Here is a 12,791-nt window from a genome sequence, read left to right on the forward strand (position 1 = left end):
ACAAAAAGTTAAGATACCTAGGAATAAACTTAACCCTACTAGACCGCTGTACCGATTTTTCGGTAATTTCCGAATCTGCCGCTATAACGCTGTACCTAATATTCGGTACTTGGCCTAGTACGTGAAAAAAATGCGTCACAAACTAAAAATAACCAACCAATCGTGGTCAAACCTCATGGTTAGCCATTGCAAATGTCTGCCCCCATGTGTTTGAATTGACTTTGTGTGGTTTAAGGAGACAGTTAGGTTCAGGGCCTCAGGTCTGGTAGGGTTAACTAAGGAGGTAAAAGAACTGTACTCAGAAAATAATAGGACATTGAAAAAGAGATAGAGGCAGACATAAACAAATGGAAGAATATACCATGTTCATGGATTGGTAGAATCAACATCATTAAAATGTCCATTCTATCCAAAGCAATCTATAGATTCAATTCAATCCATGTTAAAATACAAATAGAATATTTCACAGACCTAGAACAAAAATTCTCCAAAAATTCATATGGAATAAAAAAAAGACCCCTGAATAGCTGCAGCAATCCTGAGAAAGAAGAATAAATTTGGAGGGATCACAATACCAGATATCAAGCTATATTACAAAGACACTGTTCTCAAAACTCCCTGTACTGGCACAAGTACAGACATATAGACCAATGGAACAGAACAGTGAACCCAGAATTCGACCCAAACCATTATGCTCAATTAATATTTGACAAAGGAGGCAAGAGCATACAATGGAGTTAAGATAGTCTATTCAGTAAATGGTGTTGAAAAAAATGGACAGATATATGCAAAAAGAAAAATGAAACTAGACCATCAACTTACACCATACACAAAAAAGTAACTCAAAATGGATAAAGCACTTAAATGTAAAAGAGGAAACCATAAAACTCTTAGAAGAATCCATAGATAGCAAAATAACAGACATATGTCATAGCAATATCTTTAATGATACAGCTCCTAGGGCAATGGAAACTAAAGAGAAAATAAATAAATGGGACTACATCAAAATAAAAAGCTTTTGCACAGCAAAGAAACTATCAAGAAAACAACAAGAAAGCCCACTGCATGGGAGAACACATTTGCCAATGTTATCTCTGCTAAGGGTTTAATCTCCAAAATTAACAGGGAACTCATACAACTTAACACAAGGAAGATAAACAATCCAATAAAAAAATGGGCAAAGAACCTAAATAGATACTTTTTGAAAGAGGACATATAGAAGGCCAAGAGACATATGAAAACATATTCATAATCACTAATCATCCCAGAGATGCAAATCAAAACAACAATGAAGTACCATCTCACACCTGTAAGAATGGCTATCATCAACAAATCAACAAACAACAAGTGGTAGCAAAGATTCAGAGAAAAAGCAACCATTGTGCACTGCTTGTGGGAATGCAGACTGGTGCATCCACTGTGGAGAACAGTATGGAGTTTCTTCAAAAAATTAAAAATGGAACTCCCATTTGACCCAGTAATCCCACTTCTAGGAATATATCCCAAGAAATAAGAAACTCCGATAAAAAAGGATATGTGCACCCCTATGTTCATAGCAGCATAATTGACAATAGCTAAGATTTGGAAACAGCCTAAGTGCCCATCAGCAGATGAGTGGATTAGAAAACTGTGGTACATCTACGCAATGGAATACTACACTGTTGTAAAAACAAAGGAACTCTTACCATTTGCAACAACATGGATGGACCTGGAGAGCATTATGATAAGTGAAATGAGTCAGCTGGAGAAAGATAAATATCACATGATCTCACTCATTTGTGTAATATAATGAACAACATAAACTGATTAATAAAAATAGGGCCATAGGAAAAAAATAATTTAGAATATAATAGAAACTAGAGGCTCAGTGCACAAAATTCATGCACGGGATGGGGGGTTGGTTGTCCCTCAGCCCAGCCTGCACCCTCTCCAATCTGGAACATCCCTCTCACAATCCAGGAGTGCTGGCTCCTAACCACTCATATGCCTGCCTGCCTGATTGCCCCTAACTGCTTCTGCCTGCCAGCCTGATCACCCCCTATCCACTCCCCTGCCAGCCTGATCTAAGCCTAACTGCTCCCCTGCCAGCTCAATTGCCCCTAACTGCCCTCACCTGCTGGCCTGGTCACCCCTAACAGCCCTCCCCTGCCAGCCTGGTAGCCCCAACTGCCCTCCCCTGTAGTCCTGGTTGCCCCTAACTGCCCTCCCCTGCTGGCCCAATAGCTCTTAACTGCCCTCCCTGCCCACCTGGTCACCCCTAACTGGCCTCCCCTGCAGGCCTGGTCACCCCTAACTGCCATCCCCTACTGGCCTGGTTACCCCTAACTGCCCTCACCTGCCAGCCTGGTTGCCCATATCTGCCCTCCCTGCAGGCCTGGTTGCCCCCAACTGCCCTCCCCTGTAGGCCTGGTCACCCCTAACTGCCCTCCCCTGCAGACCTGGTTGCCCCAAACTGCCCTCTCCTGGTGGCCTGGTCACCCTAACTGCCCTCCCCAGCTGGCCTGGTTGCTCCCAACTGCCCTCACCTGTAGGCCTGGACCCCCTCAGCTGCCCTCCCCTGCAGGCCTGGTGCCCCCCCCCCCCCCACACTGCCCTCCCTTGCTGGCCTGGTCACACCTATCTACCCTCCTCTGCTGGCCTGGTCCCCCCAACTGCCCTCCCTTGCTGGCCTGGTCATCCCCACAGCCCTCCCCTGTAGGCCTGTTCCTTCCCTAACTGCACACCCCTGCTAGCCCAGTCACCCCTAACTGGCCTCCCCTGCAGGTCTGGTCCACCCCCCCAGCTACTCTCCCCTGCTGGCCTGGTCACCCCTAACTATCCTCCCCTGCAGACCTGGTACCCCCAACTTCCCTCCCCTGTAGACCTGGTCCCTCCCAACTGCCCTCCTTTGCAGGCCTGGTCTCTCCCAACTGCCCTCCCCTGCGGTCCTGTTCCCCCCTTAACTGTCCTCCCCTGCTAGCCCAGTACTCCTAACTGCCCTCCCTTTCCTGCCTCATTGCCCCTAACTGTCCTCCCCTCCTGGCCTTGTCGCCCCCTACTGCCCTCCCCTGCAGGTCTGTTCACCCCTAACTGCCCTACCCTGCTGGCCTGGTCCCCACAACTGCTCTCCCCTGCAGGCCTAGTTACCCCTAACTGCCCTCCCCTGCCAGCCTGGTCATCCCTTTCTGCCCTCCCCTGCTGGCCATCTTGTCACGGCCATCTTGTATCCACATGGGGGCAGCCATCTTTGACCACCTGGGGGCAGCCATCTTGTGTGTTGGAGTTATGGTCATTTTGCATATTACCTTTTTATTATATATGATAATCCTATAATTTGCAGATTTTTAATATTTCCTACACCTTTTGTGGTATTATACTATTTTTGTTCAGTTTTAGTAATATTATGTTTAAAATAATTTTTCTTGAAATATTAAAACAAAAATAAATAAAAACAAAATCTACCTTGTGCGATATTAAAATTATTATCCAAACTTTAAAAAAATAAAAATAAAATAGGTTAGCTCACCCAGAACATATGGAGCACTCACCAGGACCCATTTTAGGTCCTTTATAAATCAGCCTTTAGGAGGAACACATCTGACATGTTATTATATCTCCCCAAATTTGGTGTGTATTTTGGGGTTCTCTGAATTGATTGTCCCACCTATAACATTTTTGTTTATGAGTGTTTATAACTGCTACTTTTGGGTGGTTGAGGAGACTTTGAAGCAGTAATCCACATGAATAAGGAAAGAATTGAAACCAACCAGATAGTGTTCAGGGAAGAAGTAAAGAGATGAAGCAAGAGTGAGTCAATGGGTGTAGGAGGATTGGTGAGACCAACAGAGCATACGGAGACCAGGATTAGACAAGGATTGGGGGGCACAGAAAAGGGGTTCACTGGAGGCTGAGCTGGGCTGGGATAGGAAGAACAAAACAAAATTTCTTGCTTCCTCACAGACTTGTTCCCATCAATGCTCTCCACTTATTTTGTTAAATTCACTGTGTTCCTTGGGGTAATTTTATTTGGGTAGATATATTTAACCTCTCATTTCAGGCAAGGGTAGAAAAATTGCTCATTTTCTGTTAGCAGATTAGTGCTTTGAAAGTTAAGGAAATAAGTTCTGTGATGTAAAAGGGGATGAAATGACTAGGAAATAAGAGGACTAAAAAGCAATATTGTATTTATTGTGATTTTATTAAAAGCCACTTTCCACAGAACTTTTAACACATGGTGTCTCATCTACAGATTCTGACTTAATTATGAAAGAATTTCTACTTTGATTCTTTATTCCCATCTGCTTATTCTTCTCAGGTGGCTTATAACATAACTTTATTTTTTAAGTGGAAGATGGTTGGCACATTTTCCTTTGGGGATAATCCAATTCCACACTACTGCTTGAGATAATGGGAACTGTCCAGGGTGTCCTGGAAATTGCCTGTCTACTTTGTCTACTTCACTGGAGACTTCATATCCTTTCAAGACATTTTGCTCACATACAAATTTTGGCAAGAAAGGTGACTGGCAGGTCATTGGATGGCTCTGCCTAAGTGGACCCTTTGAACGGGACTGTTGATCAGTGGGGGCTGTGTAGGCAGTCAGCCAGAGCTGCAGCCCTCAGCAACCTGCAAATGATACTAATATTATTAAAGATTTCTCCAAAGACAGACATTTTCAATTAACCAAATTACTCTACCAGGGCATAGCTCAGGAAGATTTAAGGCAGGGCTAGCTGCTATGCCAGTCAAGAGGCCTGCTCTGCCAGTTGAAAACCAAGCACATCCTTCCCTGCCAGCACGCCACAAGCTGGTTCCTTCAGTGATAGCAGATCTATCGTGGGCATTTGATTTAAGGCCCAGGATTACCATATCTTTGTAATTATCATTGGGAAATAATTGAATCCTGGGAAAAGTATGGATCTCACATGTGAAAATCCAGCAGCCTAACCAAAATGCAGCAGGTAGAATGCATCCTCCTCCTTGATGCTTCACCTCTTTTCAACCAATTGTTCTTGGTTTGAGTAAAACTGTAGCACATCTCTTTGCCAGTAATTATGATTAATTTTCACTTTGCTAATCAAAATGTTGTTTCACAAGCCTCTGATGGTGTTTAAGACACCGTATAAAGGTACGATTTTTCTCTGAGTTGGCTGAGGTAGGTCTCATATTTCACATGAAGCAGTGGGAAAGATTTGTAAAGCCTCCCATGTCTTACTCTGTGAAAGCACTCACAAGGATTCTACAGGGCAAACATTATATTGCTAATGTTTTTTTATTTTGCTGCTACTTAAAACTAATGACATCTAGACCACTTTTTTTCCTACTTAGGAACCATATGTTATTGAGGAAATACGAATTTCAGAGGATTTTTAAGGGTAAGAAAAATTGCTTTTTCTTGATGAGCCGTAACTTCAGTCAATAATATTACGTTAAATATCCAACTTTGCCCAATGCTGTGTTCCACCCATGGTGAATTTAGCAGCATGGTGTGCAAGAAAGAGGCCTGAGCTTAATTATATAATATCTCAGTGCAAATCTGAACTCCTCTTATTTGTGAACAGTGGATAAATCTCTTCATCACATAGGCCTCAAATCTCTTTTACAATATAGTGACATTGGAATAGACCCTCCATATTTGACATCTAGGATTCCATGAAGACAGGAATCCCTCCTCTTAATGAATGAACTATCAGCATCCAAACATTTAGTATATCATTTTGTAAAAATAGTTATTTTTGACACTCAAGTGATTAATATTTAAGAACTATTTTCTCCCAGAATCTTACCCCTTATATTATTGCAGATGATGGACATCTGGGGAATTTGAAATTTTAGAAGGATACATCAGCATCATTCTCATATTAATAGACTCATTGTTAGAATAGAAATGGCTTCTTTTGGTTTGGGGACTATTATAATACCTAAGTCCAACAGACTTATTCAGCCTTTAGCATAGGCACACTTTGTCTTATTTAAGTCATAAATTTCCAGCTAGATAATAATGCTCTGAAGGTCTGGGAATATATTTGGAGGTTCTATATCCCTAGCACCTACCCATTATCATTTAGCACCACAACTAATCACTTAATATGTTATGTGACATGACTTTCCTTTTGTAAGTAAAGCTTATGGAAAAATTATATAGGCTAAAGATTTCTTCTTAATTTTCTGAAATGAAAATAACTTTCCACAAAACTCAAAGTAAAAAGAGTGTATAAATGAATAATTTGGTCTACTATGGTAAACTGAAATGTATTCTGGTGTAATTAATTTTTATTTGATTTTTAATTGATAACTTGGGGCCCAGTGCATGAATTCATGCACCTTGAAAGGAACTGTGGGCTGTGAGGCTGCAGTGGGCACAGGGGTGGGTCTCGGCCCATCCTCTGTGCCCCTTCCCAACCCCTCCCACCATGGCCCCCAGTAACCCGTTTGCCTGCAGCCACGCTCTGGCCACCGATGCTCCCACACACTGACAGCGCTGGCCCTGCTCGCATCTGCTGATGTCACTGAGCGATTGCGGTCAGTGCCAGCAGCAGGTGCAAGCAGGGCTGGTGCCCCAGGGGCGATCGGGGCTGGCACCTGCCGCTTGTACCTGCTGATGGCTCCAAGCGATCAGGACCCGTGCCAGGTGCTGGAAGTGGGTGCGAGCAGCAGCTCCGGTGCCAGCTGCGGGTTCTATCAGGACCATTGCTGGCAGCGGGTGCAAGAGGCGGCTGCTGGCCCTGATCATCCCTCAGGAGCAGGGGGAGGTGGAAAAGCTCTGAGGGGAGATTGGGGATGGCAGCCGCCACTCACACCTGCTGACAGTGCCAAGTGCTGGCAGTGGGTGCGAGTGGGGCTGGCACCGGCAGCGTGTGCAAGTGCCAGGTGGGACTGCGGCATGAGGGAGCAAAGAATTTTCAGTAACCACCGGAGGCTCACCCCGAAGACAGTGACCGTGCCCCGTCTTGGTCTGGTGCTCCCACTCACCTGCTCCACCATCCCGCCATGGCTGATGCCCACCAAGTTCCATGTGCACCCCCTGGTGGTCAGCGCGCATCATGGCGACCGATTATTCAGCTGTTCGGTTGTTCTGCCATTTGGTCTATTTGCATATTAGGGTTTTATATATATAGATATCTCTCATAAGTCATATTGTATATAGCTAAGTAGTTGCTACTTCACAAATAGCTTACCTAGTAGATAATTATACACTAGGTATCTGTTGTTCTTCCAACCTCACCTCTTAAAACTATAAATTGAGAAATAATATCTGAGTTTCTCATTATTCTTATGGATATCTTCCTTCCCTGAATTCCACAGCTATGTCTTGGTTCTGTTGGTTTGGCACTATGCTACATCTTTTGTTACAGGATTGTGCTGCTATTACAGTCTTTGGTATTTGCCCTGTCTCCTCAGCTATATTAAAACTTGTTGAGAGAAAAGACATGTATCTTATGTTTCTGTATTCCAAGTTTCTAATGGACTTTTACTTATCTAGAAAGTGCTCAATTAATATTTGTCCGAATCCTGTAAGTAGGTCAATAGATACATTGCCTGTTGCAAGCTCACAATAAAATCAGCAAATGCAAGTCTAATTCATGAAACAGCCTTAATTCAAAAGTAGCTGTTTTTTAATGGTACATTAACTACTCAAAACTTTTGTTATTATGTTTTCCTTATATCAAAAGACATATTTAGGTCTTTCAGATCCTGCCATAGAGTTTAGTCTAAGTAGGTGCAGAATATTTCAATATTTAAAATGCCTTTAATTAATCTAAGACAACAAACTAACTGAATTTTAGCACCACAACGCTCTGCTCTTACAAAGGCTCCACCCTTGGTCTAATGTTCTGCTGTTGCTGTTTTAAAATTCTTAATAATTTTGAACAAGGGGCTCTGCATTTTATTAATATCAACATTGCAGTTCACATTAAAATGTGAGGCAACTTTCTAATTACTGAAAAAAGTAGATTTTTATTAATAGAAATTTATGTGATGACTGATTCATATCCCATAAGTACACTTATAAATAACCCTTAAATTTACATCCTTTGCCTAGGTTTGGAAGAATTTGGGGGCTTTTTTCAGGTAAAACTATCCTAGACCTCTTAAAGCAGAGTAAATAAAACATTTACGAAGGTATTATAAAGGGGACACTCTAGGAAAGTCTATATAAATCAGGGTCCCTGGAGTCCTTTTTGAGATTCAGGAAAAGGAAATAATTTCTGTCATTAAACTCTGTTGTTGTGAGTTATGCTAGTTCAATAATTCATAAATATTTAATAAATTATTGTTCCCTACAACTTATGAGTGTTTGGACAATTGATGCTTTGTTTGGAAGATTATGAGATATGTTTGGCTGTATGGGGAAATGGATGCTTGATACTGTATCTTGAAAAAGTCTGGGGAAAATAATTTCTAAGTTTTAGAAAGGGCAGGAAGGATGTTTAGTGGGATTCTATATGGTATACATTTGAAGGTGCCTGACAGGAATGCTTTTTCAGTCTTAAATCTTAAAGTATTATTATTGTTATTATTATTATTATTATTATTATTATCATCATCATCACTAATACAAGTAATGAACCTGACAGAAGTTGCAGAAATCATGCAAGGTGTCTTACTTGTTTAAGCTACAACTCTGCACTGTTGGTATTAACATCTCTTTTACATTGGAATAAAGTAAAGCTTAGATGCTTAATAAGTTGAAGCAAATAAGTATTGAAATTAAATATCTCACATTCCAAAAAATCCACACTCTTAAATTGCATCATGTTTCTTTCCTGTGCTAAGGAGAAGTTATTTTCCCTTCTGTCACCTAAAGTATAGGTAGTTCTTTGCATGCTGGTTCTGGCACTGTTCATGCGGGAGCTTCCAATAACTGCCAGTCACATGGTGACAATTACGCTTGATTAAGCAGATCCAGTAAGCACTTGGTCAACTTCTTCCCATAAGTGCTGACATTCTGCAGCCAAAGGGAAAAGAACACTTGCCATTATTCTAAGCACTCTCTGCCATCTCCCCTTGTCCCTCCCAATAATAGCAGGCCCTGGGGTCCCTAAGAATAGTGTTCCCAGCTTCCTAGACTCAGCCTGGATTCCAAGGCTTATATCAATTTACTTACTTGGGTAATATGAATTTTTCAGATCTGTCAGTTCTACAAGCAGACACTTGACAATTTTCGAGAGTTGAGGGGATGCTTGGAAAAGTGTCACTTTTGTCATTCTTTCCAGGTTAATTCATTACTATGGATTTTGAAGTCTTTCTAATGCTCTAGAATTCTCTAAAAATACACAGGAAAGAGTGTTTCCAAAATTGTAAATGTATGCTATTATGAAAATGTGAACAACCCCATGAGATAATTCCATAGGCTTATAGCCTATTGAAAAGATGACTTTATTGAGGTATATCAGAATCACTCAATAAGCTTGATACCGCTCTGGGCCTTATACTTCCTGCCTCAGATTATCATACTTTCAAACACAGAGTTATTGGGATAATATAAATGGCTTAAGGAAACAAAGTTTAATTTTATGTGGCATTTGAATGTGGTCAAGCAGCATTCCTGAATGACTGTCCTCCAAAATTGACTTGGGAATTCAGGCTTTTCCTATAGTGGGCTCCACAATTTAGAGTTAATTGCTTGCATCTATTTGGGTAAAAAGGTGGGGAAGCACAGGAAATAGTAAGGACACCCTAGTGAGGGAAGGGCATGAACCTCCAAGGAGATCTTATTGGCCAGGCCCCAACTTTGGACAGAACTGGTCACATGGACCCAACAGAATGGGAGAGGGATGAGGATATGCCCAAGAGGCTAATAGACACAGTTTGGTGAATACTTAGCATCTTCTCTGCATCCTCGGTTATGTCAGTTGTCAGGAGCCAAGAGTTGGTCAAAGGATTAACTCTGACCTTACTTCAGTAAGTTACTGAAACAGAAACTCACAGAAACTAGGCCCACCGCCTCTTGCCTGAGGACAAAGCATTCTTTCCATAGTTGCCCCTCAACCACCATATTCTTTACCTATAGTCAGCACCCTTTTACAACCTTAGTCAATTATCTAAGTTCACATGACCCTTTCAGCCCCCATCTTCCCTAGACATCTCCCCTTCTAGAAACCACATATAAGGAACGCTGTAAAAATAAAATTTCGAGGCTTGATCAGAAACCCCTTTGTCTTGCCTCCATTCTTTGCGTCCCTTGTCTGTCTCTCATTCTCTTAGGTGCGCCGCCTCGGTACCCCCGTTAGAAGACCCCGCTGGCCGGGGCAGTCAGTAAGGCTGGATAGAGCAGAGAAAGGCAAAATCCACTCAGCGAGAGACATACTGATCCTAAGAGAACTTTAGTGATGTCCAACAATACCTTGTTAATATAGGTCTGTGCAAAGAATATGTGACCATAATGTAACTTTTGGGCAGGTTATTTTCATTTTTATAATCTATAGCATGGTCCTTGGGAAAATCAAAAGGTACACTATTGATAAGGAATATCTTAAAACTGGGCTGGTATGTTCCTATGTTGTTACACAGAACTCTGCTCTTCCAAAGGCTCCACCCTTGGTCTAATGTTCTGCTGTTGCTGTTTTAAAATTCTTAATAATTTTGAACAAGGGGCTCTGCATTTTTATTTTGCTCTAGGCCAGTAGTATAAGTACTCTGGTCAGCTCCCATTATGTTGCTGGGCTGCTTGAAACTCAGAGACTAAAACTGGGCTCAGTGATGAAAAGGAGATACAGTCTTTAAGATGCAGTAAGTTCACTATGGCCAGTGGTGCGCAGTGGTTAGAACATTGCCTGCACACCCAGAGGTTGCAGATTCCATCCCCAGGCACTGGTCTAGGTGCATATGTGAGGCAATAAATGGATCTCTCTACCCTCTCTCCCCTCTCTCTTTTCCTCTCTCTCTCTCTCCCCATCCCTTCCTCCCTTCTCTCTCTAAAAAGTAATGGGAAAAATATCCTTGGGTGAGGATTAACAACAACAACAACAACAACACAAAAAACAACAAAAAGATGCAATAAATTCTAATTGACCTTCTAAAGAAGACAGTTTACAATAGGAAAGCTGTACACTGAGTGGCCAGATTATTATGATCTCTGATCGCATAATAATCTGGCCACTCAGTTTATATATATATATATATATATATATATATATATATATATATATATATATGTGTGTGTGTGTGTGTGTGTGTGTAGATAGATAGATAATTAGATAGATAGATAGATAGATAGATAGATAGATAGATAGATAGATAGAGGCCCGGTGCATGAATTCGTGCATGAGTGGGGTCTGGCCAGCCTGGCCAGGGGGAGGGGACATGGGCAGTTGCCGGCCTGCCTGCTGGTCGAACTCCTGGTTGAGGGGAAAATTTGCATATTAGCCTTTTATTATATAGGTTATATACTGAGTGGCCAGATTATTATGCGTTCAGAGATCATAATAATCTGGCCACTCACACTTTTATGCATATATTTACATGTGCCCATATAGGAATATATTTTTTTGGGCAAAAATTATTGGGAACAATTTATTTTAACTGATATTTATTGAGCATCATTCCATTGTTTATTGTTAGTTACTCATGTGAAGGGTTGGTTGATACAGATAGCACCAACATATGCTTCACATAAATGAGAGCTTTAGTTGGGTAAATTTTAATTAAGCAACCTGTATTATACATGTAGTTGTTTTTGAAACCATGAGAATTTTGTTATCCAGAATTTGAAAATGTTGAATCTTGTCTACTATAACTTTGGATATCATTTTGGCTATGAATGTCCCAAATATTTAGCAACTAGAATAAAGAATAAGAAACTTTTCCAATGTAGTGTGTTAAATTCTATTCCTACTACAAATACCTAGGCACAATTTACCTCTTCTTAAGCTCATAGAATCATTTGATTTTTAAATGAATTATTTAGTTTTAAGTCTTGCTTCTACACTACTTGCCTGTATCACTACTCTAGCATATCACATTTCATAGGGATTTATTTATTTGCACATTTGCTGAAGGAGCACACTAACTCTTAACTCCTTGAGACAGGTGTTATTGCCATTCATCTTGATATTCCCACAGCCTAGTAGAGTTTCCAGATACCAAGAACATGTTCAATAAATATTTGGTGAAGGAATAAATGTCATAATAAAAATACCACTTTTCTTTCAGCAAAGTATGTATTTCCATGCCTTAAAGGAAATGTTGGCGCTTAATAATGCCACAATCAGGATGTTTTGTAAGAACATTTTAAACTTGCATTATGTTCTTTAGTTCATAACAGCTATGTTCAAAGTGGGGATGAAAGAAAGCATACTCTTATTAAATGAAATTTAAAACAACTGAAGGATGAAAATAGTGTACAACTAACTATCATATTCAGAAATTCATTATTTTATTGAAGGAGTTTTTGTCTTGTTAAAAAAAAATTGAGTTCCTTGAATACAGTCACCCAACACATATATAAGTAATGAAGTACAATATACATAAGTTTCAAAGGATAGATATGTTGATATACTTTGTATTAAACTTGCTGCTAATAATATATTTTTTTCCATGGTACTGGTAATTGCCATGAGCAGAGGTCACTATCCTTTTGTTTAAGGTAGTTAATAGTTTATTTACTGTATTGGTGGCTTGAAACAACAATCATTTATTATTTCCTGGTCTTGGAGGCCAGGACTCCAGAACCAATATCACTAGGCCAGAATCCAAAGCCTGTCTGCAGGGCTACTCTTTCTCTAGAGCAGTGGTTCTCAACCTTTCTAATGCCGCGACCCTTTTATACAGTTCCTCATGTTGTGGTGACCCCCAACCGTAAAATTATT

This window comes from Eptesicus fuscus, chromosome 3 (assembly GCF_027574615.1).
Source record: "Eptesicus fuscus isolate TK198812 chromosome 3, DD_ASM_mEF_20220401, whole genome shotgun sequence".
NCBI lineage: Eukaryota > Metazoa > Chordata > Mammalia > Chiroptera > Vespertilionidae > Eptesicus > Eptesicus fuscus.